The sequence below is a fragment of the Bufo bufo genome, chromosome 1, assembly GCF_905171765.1.
Source record: "Bufo bufo chromosome 1, aBufBuf1.1, whole genome shotgun sequence".
In the NCBI taxonomy this organism is placed as follows: domain Eukaryota; kingdom Metazoa; phylum Chordata; class Amphibia; order Anura; family Bufonidae; genus Bufo; species Bufo bufo.
In genome coordinates, this window is record NC_053389.1 from 107,413,859 (window position 1) to 107,421,028 (window position 7,170).

Here is a 7,170-nt window from a genome sequence, read left to right on the forward strand (position 1 = left end):
GCTGACAATTGCCTTTATTTGACCATCTGCACTCTCAATAAAAAGAGATTTGGTTAAAGAAGGTATGAGATGCCAATACGGGACCGAAGCCGGAGCAGCAAGAATCCACGGTGAAGCAGGACGCCAGTCAGAGACAGGAGCAGAGCAACGATATGGCCAGGAAGTCCACCCTGCAGGAAAGAGGTTCCCGCATTCCACACGCCGGCATGAGGCAGGAGGATCGCGGGAGGTTCAGCGCTCAGCGCGCAGAGATCAGCATGAAAAGCCGGCGTTCGCATCGCTCGCTTCACCGAGGTCCAGGAGCTGGTAAAGGAGGAGAGGAGGGAGGAGCCGCGGCACGCCTACGCAGCTATGTAGCTAAGTCATGCCGCCTTGCGAGCATCTTCCGCTGAGATCATGAACAATAAAATAAATCTTCCGCCCTTAGAATATAATGGCAGGGAAATACAAATCTACCCGGATTACTCGAGGGCAACTCAGGCTAAGCGCCGAGAATTTAGGGAAGTCAAGAAGAGACTGGCGGCCGCTAAGATTAAATATTCTTTATATTACCCCACCAAACAGAGTGATCTATCGGGAACAAGTATTTGTTTTCATTAATCCTGAAGAGGCCCAAGGATGGTTGGATGATAGGGGGATAGGCCACTGAACAAGTAAACATGGTATCAGTAAAATATACATAAAGGGGGTTGGACGGGGCCGTGGGAGGGAGGGGTGAAGGTTAAGAGGTTGGCGAACTGTTTGGTTCGTCTGGCCAGGAAGTCTGGGGGAGGGTGATAGGGTGGTGGGATGGTTGGGGAGGGAAGATGGTGTCTCGGAGGTCGCTGTGGGGTGTTCTCTCTCTCTCTCCCCCTTCCTCTACCCGCCTCCGCGGATGGTTCTGAAGGTTGTATCATTGTGTTGTAAAATATATGAATAGAATCCTGACCTGGAATATACGTGGAATGGCCGAGCGAGCTAAGCGGGTGGTCATATTTGATGTGGTTGCGAGACATCTTCCCGCAATAGTATGCCTATTAGAAACACATCTTATAGACGAGAATATTAACTATGTGAAAAGGAGATGGACAAAATATGTCTACCATGCTTGCTGCTCGGCATATTCCCGGGGTGTTAGTGTCTATGTCCATAGATATATGGATTATACTCCAATTGCCCATAGAATTGACAGAGAGGGCAGATTTGTTTGCACTGACACCTAAATGGTATCGATTGCATACTGACATTTGTGTACGGTCCTCCTCCTTTTTCCATGTGTGTTATGTCACACTTGGCGGATTTTATTAGTTCCAGAGCACGGTGTCCGGTTCTGGTAACTGGTGACTTTAACGATGTCATGGACTTGGAGTAGGATAGATACTCTAAGGATCATCCCTACAAAGTAGATAAGGGAAAATTAACACCGTTAAGAAGGGTCTCCCGAGAAATGGCACTGACAGATATCTGGCGATATCTATATGGGGGAAAAAAAGTATTTTCTTGCTTCAGCCGGGCGAATACCGTGATGTCCAGAATATATCTAGCTTTAGCTAATCTGGACTTTCTAGATTGCATAATAAAAATGAAGTATGAAACCCACACGATATCTGACCACTCTCCAATAGTGGTCACGATAGAAATGGGGAATGTTAAGAAGAAAACAAGGAGTTTTAGATTAAACCTCCATTGGATCAAGCTGGTTAAGGATCAGGAAAATATAACAAGGGAGATCCGAGAATTTGGGCTATTGAACATTCCGTCAGCCCCCATACATATAGTATGGGATTCTTTTAAAGCGTTCCTACATCGGGTGTACATAGCCAAGATTAACTGGAAAAAGAAAGAATTCGCCACAAAAGAATTAGCCCTTAAAAAAAGGGTCAAGAACTTACAGGGAGATTTAGTTAAAAATATCGGTGCTACCGTACAAACACAATTTGAAGAGGCAAGACTGGAGTATAAAATTTATTTATTCGAAAAGGCACAACACAGGGTCTTCTTTACAGGAGCTAAATACTTCTCGCAGGCAGGGAAACTAGGGAACCTTTTGTCATCTTTGATTCAGAACCAAAAAAATATCAATAAGATAAAAAATATTAAACTGGGAAACGGAAAGACTACCACATGTCCGGAGGAGATCGAGCGAAAGTTTGTAAAGTACTATAAAATCCTATATACAAATAACAAAATCCAGCAGGATGGAGATGTTAAAAAGTTCCTGGAGAATATTAATCTCCCTGAATTAACAGAGCTGGAGACTAAAATACTAAATCGACCTATAGAACTAAAGGAATTGTCTGAGGCTGTTAGGACTATTCAGGGAAACTCCTCTCCAGGGACTGACGGACCCCCGTTTGAAATGTATCGCCAATATGGGGACATAATCCTGCCGATGTTACTACAGGTTCTAAATAATTCCTAAGAGACAGGTGAGCTCCCTGCGTCCCTATCTGAAGCAGTGATCGCACTCATTCCAAAAAAGGGTAGGGACGAGAGAGAGGGAGGTGCGTATCGCCCGATCTCCCTCTTAAATACAGATTATAAAATCTGTGCAAAAATATTTGCTAACAGATTAAAATGAGTCATTGATAGGTTAATCCACCCAGAGCAGACTGGATTTTTACCTAAGAGATTAGTGCAATCTGGTATACGCAGAGCTTTTTTGAATATGCAGGCTGCGCAGGGGGTAGGCTCCCGCTCCATCCTGTCATTAGATGCTGAAAAGGCATTTAACAGGGTGGAGTGGGAATATCTCTGGAAAGTAATGTATAGGATGAACATGGGCAAATATTTCATAAAATGGGTCCAGATCCTATACCAGCACCCTAAAGCAAAAATAAATATTAATGGACTATGGTCTGAGCAAATAGAGCTGCATAGAGGAACAAGCCAGGGATGTCCCCTCTCTCTTTTATTGTTCGCTTTATTTATAGAACCACTAGCAGCTAAAATTAGATCGGATGAGGGGATAGATGGTATGAAGGGGACTTTTGACAAGATAAGTATGTATGCAGATGACATTCTGATTTTCTTGGAGAATCCAACAATGCAGCTGTCTCACCTTATGGAACTAATTAACAAGTTTTTAGTGACATCTCGGATATAAGGTTAACTGGGCAAAATCAGTACTCCTACCACTCGACCAGAAAGGCCCACTGAACCCCCTAGGAATTAGGGTATTAAAAACTACGGAATCTATGGAATAAGTTGGGAATAAAGCTGAGTGCAAGCATTTTAGATTTTGTGAAACTGAATGTCACCCCTCTGTTGACCAGATGCAAAAGTAAAATCGGCGTCTGGCAGAAGCTACCAATGGACCAGGCGGATAGAATTGCCCTAATAAAAATGGTTTTGCTTCCCCAGATTTTGCATATTTTGGCGGCTTGTCCAGTCTGGATAGAGGACCGTTTCTTTAATCTCTTGGAACGATTGCTGAATGACTTAATCTGGGGAAGAAAAAGGGTAAAACTCAAACAAAAATATCTCTGGATAGCGGAAGAGGATGAAGGATTATCTGTCCCCTTTTTTCAGGGATATTATTTAGCTTCCCAAATGCAGTGGATAAAGTCAGGTGGGCAGGGGCGTAACTACCATAGCGGCCGACCATGCGACTGCTATGGCGCCCAGGGCAAGAGGGGGCCCAGTTAGGATCATCCCCTTTTCTATTAGGGGTGAAAACTTGGTCAGGACTCTACCTTCTAAAGGAACAACTTTTAGCAAATGAAGCAGTGGAAAAATTGTCCAAGGGTCATTGAAAGGGGTTTAGGTGGAAATCCTTCTGTCCTGCGTGGGGGGCCTGATTTGATCCTGCTATGGGGACCTTACTTCTCTATGTACGCCACTGCAGGTGGGAATAATATAAAAGAATATCTGGAACAGGGCTTTAGTGGCCCAAAATATAGTATATTTAGCATTCTGGAGAACGGATTCATCAAAAACAAAGGGAAAAAATGCCCAATTGTCACGGGGTTCCGAAGGTGCACTCGGTCCCCCATCGCCCGCAGACCTGTTGCTTAGCTTTGGGAATGAGGATCTGTGTTTGACCTCATTCCCAGGGCGGCTTTACTAGCTGGGTGGCTCCCTGCTCCTAAGTCTGCCTTGAGCGCCGAGCTGATCACTCGGTGCTCGACTGGTTGGTCTGTCGGTCATGTGACGCTGGCCACGTCACATGACCCTCACTCCCCACTATAAATACAGGCAGCCTGCTGGCTACAGGTTGCCTGTTAATTTCTAGGTTCCTGGCTATTTGTTGGACTGCTGAATACTTACCTGATCCTGTTCCTTGACCATCCTTTTGCCTGATCCTCCTGTACTGCGCATCCGTCCTGGTATTGTGACCTCGGCTCCCACCTGACTACTCTCTTAGGACTCCTCTTGTACTTCTCTGCTCTCCTGGTATTTGACCCCGGCTTCTCCTGACCATTCTTTGCTTAATCCTTTGTACTTTGTAGCTTTCCTGGTATTGACTCGGTCCGTTCACGTCCTGTTGTTTGTCTGTCTGTCATCCCTGCACTTATTTCAAGTTAGGGATTGCCGTCCAGTTGTCCCCTGTCATTAGGACTCGCGAGGCAAGTAGGCAGGGCCAGGGGTAAGGGTGGAGCGCAGTGGTCACTTCCCTTCTCCCCTGTGTGTGTGTGTACGCGACCGTTACAGATTAACATGCCCAATAAACACTGTATTATGAATCCTCTGGTGACCCTGACTGACTATGTCTCTAATCTGACGCAGATGGTGCAGGAGTTAGGGGAAAAACTCAGCTCTTTTGAGTTAGGGCAAGGCTCTTCCACTCCTCAGGCCTCCAGTCCGCATTTTGAGCCCCAGATTAAGCTCCCAGAAACCTTTTCTGGAGACCGGAAGAAGTTTCTCTCTTTTAAGGAGAGTTGCAAACTTTACTTCCGTTTGCGCCCCGTGTCCTCTGGGCCCGAGAGTCAACGCGTGGGCATTATCATTTCCCGATTACAGGGTGATCCCCAGGACTGGGCGTTCTCTTTACCTGCTGGCGCCAGTTGTTTATATTCTGTGGAGGGGTTCTTTCAGGCCCTAGGTACCCTCTATGATGAACCAGACAGGGCTCTAGTAGCCGAGACGGCTCTAAAGGCACTGGTTCAGGGCAATTTACCAGCGGAGAATTATTGCACCCAATTCAGAAGGTGGTGTGTCCCCTCAGGATGGAACGAACCAGCCCTGAAGAGTCAGTTCAGGTCAGGTCTGTCTGATAAATTAAAGGATCTTCTGGTCAGTTATCAACTTCCAGAGACCTTAGAGGAGATGATGACCCTTGTTGTCCGACTTGACCGACGGGTTAGAGAGAGACGACAGGAACAACAGTTCTCTTCCCAGATGGTGGTCCAGCCAGAGGCCTATCCCAGAGACAATGCTGAGGTCTCCACCGAGGAACCCATGCAGGTTGGCATGACCCGAGGGAATCTTCGCCGCAGACGTGGAGAATGCTTTTACTGTAGATTGGTCCAATGGGGAGTTGGTGAGATGGGGGCCTAAGTGTGACTCGTGCCTGTCCGTGGTACAGGCTGGGGTCTCAGTAAAGTCTGATACTTTACCCTCTGTTGTTAGAGAATATTCTGATGTATTCTCATCACCAACCCCGGAGGTTCTACCCCCCCATAGACCTTATGATTGTACCATAGAGCTAGTAGAGGGGGCCAAGTTTCCTAAAGGACGAATTTATAATCTTTCTATGCCCGAACGCAAGGCCATGGAAGATTATATTAAGGAGAGCCTTGGTAAAAGGCATATTAGACCTTCTGTCTCTCCTATGGGGGCGGGGTTTTTCTTCGTTAAGAAAAAAGATGGTGGTCTTAGGCCATGTATCGATTACCGGAGATTAAATAAAATCACTGTCCAGAATAGATACTCCCTCCCATTGATTCCGGATTTATTTAACCAGGTCCTGGGGGCAACCTGGTTTTCCAAAATTGACCTGAAAGGGGCATACAATCTAATCCGAATCAAGGAGGGAGACGAATGGAAGACGGCGTTCAATACTCCGGTAGGACACTTTGAATATCAGGTGATGCCTTTTGGACTCAGCAATGCCCCAGCTGTGTTCCAAAACTTCATGAATGACATTCTTAGGGAGTTCTTAGGTAAATTTGTTATTGTCTATCTTGACGACATTTTGATATTCTCTCCTGACTTCGAATCCCATGTGTCTCATGTTAGACAGGTATTAGAGGTGTTGAGGGAGAATCAGCTATCCGCTAAACAAGAGAAATGTGTCTTTGGTGTGCAGGAGATTCTGTTTCTAGGGCATGTTCTGACTCCTCACGCCTTCAAGATGGATCCTGGTAAGGTACTAGCAATTAAGGAATGGGTAAGACCTTCATCCTTAAAGGCCTTACAACGGTTCTTAGGTTTCGCCAATTACTATCGTAAATTTATTATGAATTTTTCCGTAATTGCTAAACCGTTGACCGACCTTACTAAGAAAGGGGCGGCTTTGGAGAATTAGTCTACTGAGGCCATTTCTTCATTTGAAAAATTAAAAAAGGCATTCAGTAGCGCTCCCATTCTGATCCAGCCTGATCAGGAGAAACCTTTTATTGTGGAGGTGGATGCGTCCGAGGACGGCGCAGGAGCAGTCCTTTTACAAGGTCCTGATAGCCTCACTAATCTGAGACCATGTGCCTTCTTCTCCAGGAAATTCTCTCCCACGGAGAGAAACTACGACATAGGGAATAGGGAGCTGCTGGCCATTAAATAGGCATTTGAGGAGTGGAGGCATTTTCTGGAGGGGGCAAGGCATTGTGTAACTGTTGTCACTGACCATAAAAACCTTATGTTTCTCGAGTCTGCTAAGAGGCTGAATCCCCGTCAAGCCAGATGGGCTCTGTTTTTTACTCGTTTTGATTTTTCCATCACGTTCAGGCCGGGAAGTAAAAATGTGAAGGCGGACGCATTATCTCTGAGCTTCCAGGCTTTTCAACCTACTGAGGTACCACCTGAATCCATCCTACCAGCAAAAATCTTCTTAGCAGCTCTTACCCAGGATATCTCGGCTCGCATTAGGTCGGAACAACATCTGGCACCGGTATCCACCCCAACAGATAAGTTGTTTGTTCCCGTACAATTTCGTCTCCAGCTGTTGGGTGAGTGTCACGATTCTGCCTTTTGTGGACATCCGGGTGTTGAGGGCACTAAGGATCTGGTTTCTAGATCTTATTGGTGGCCCAC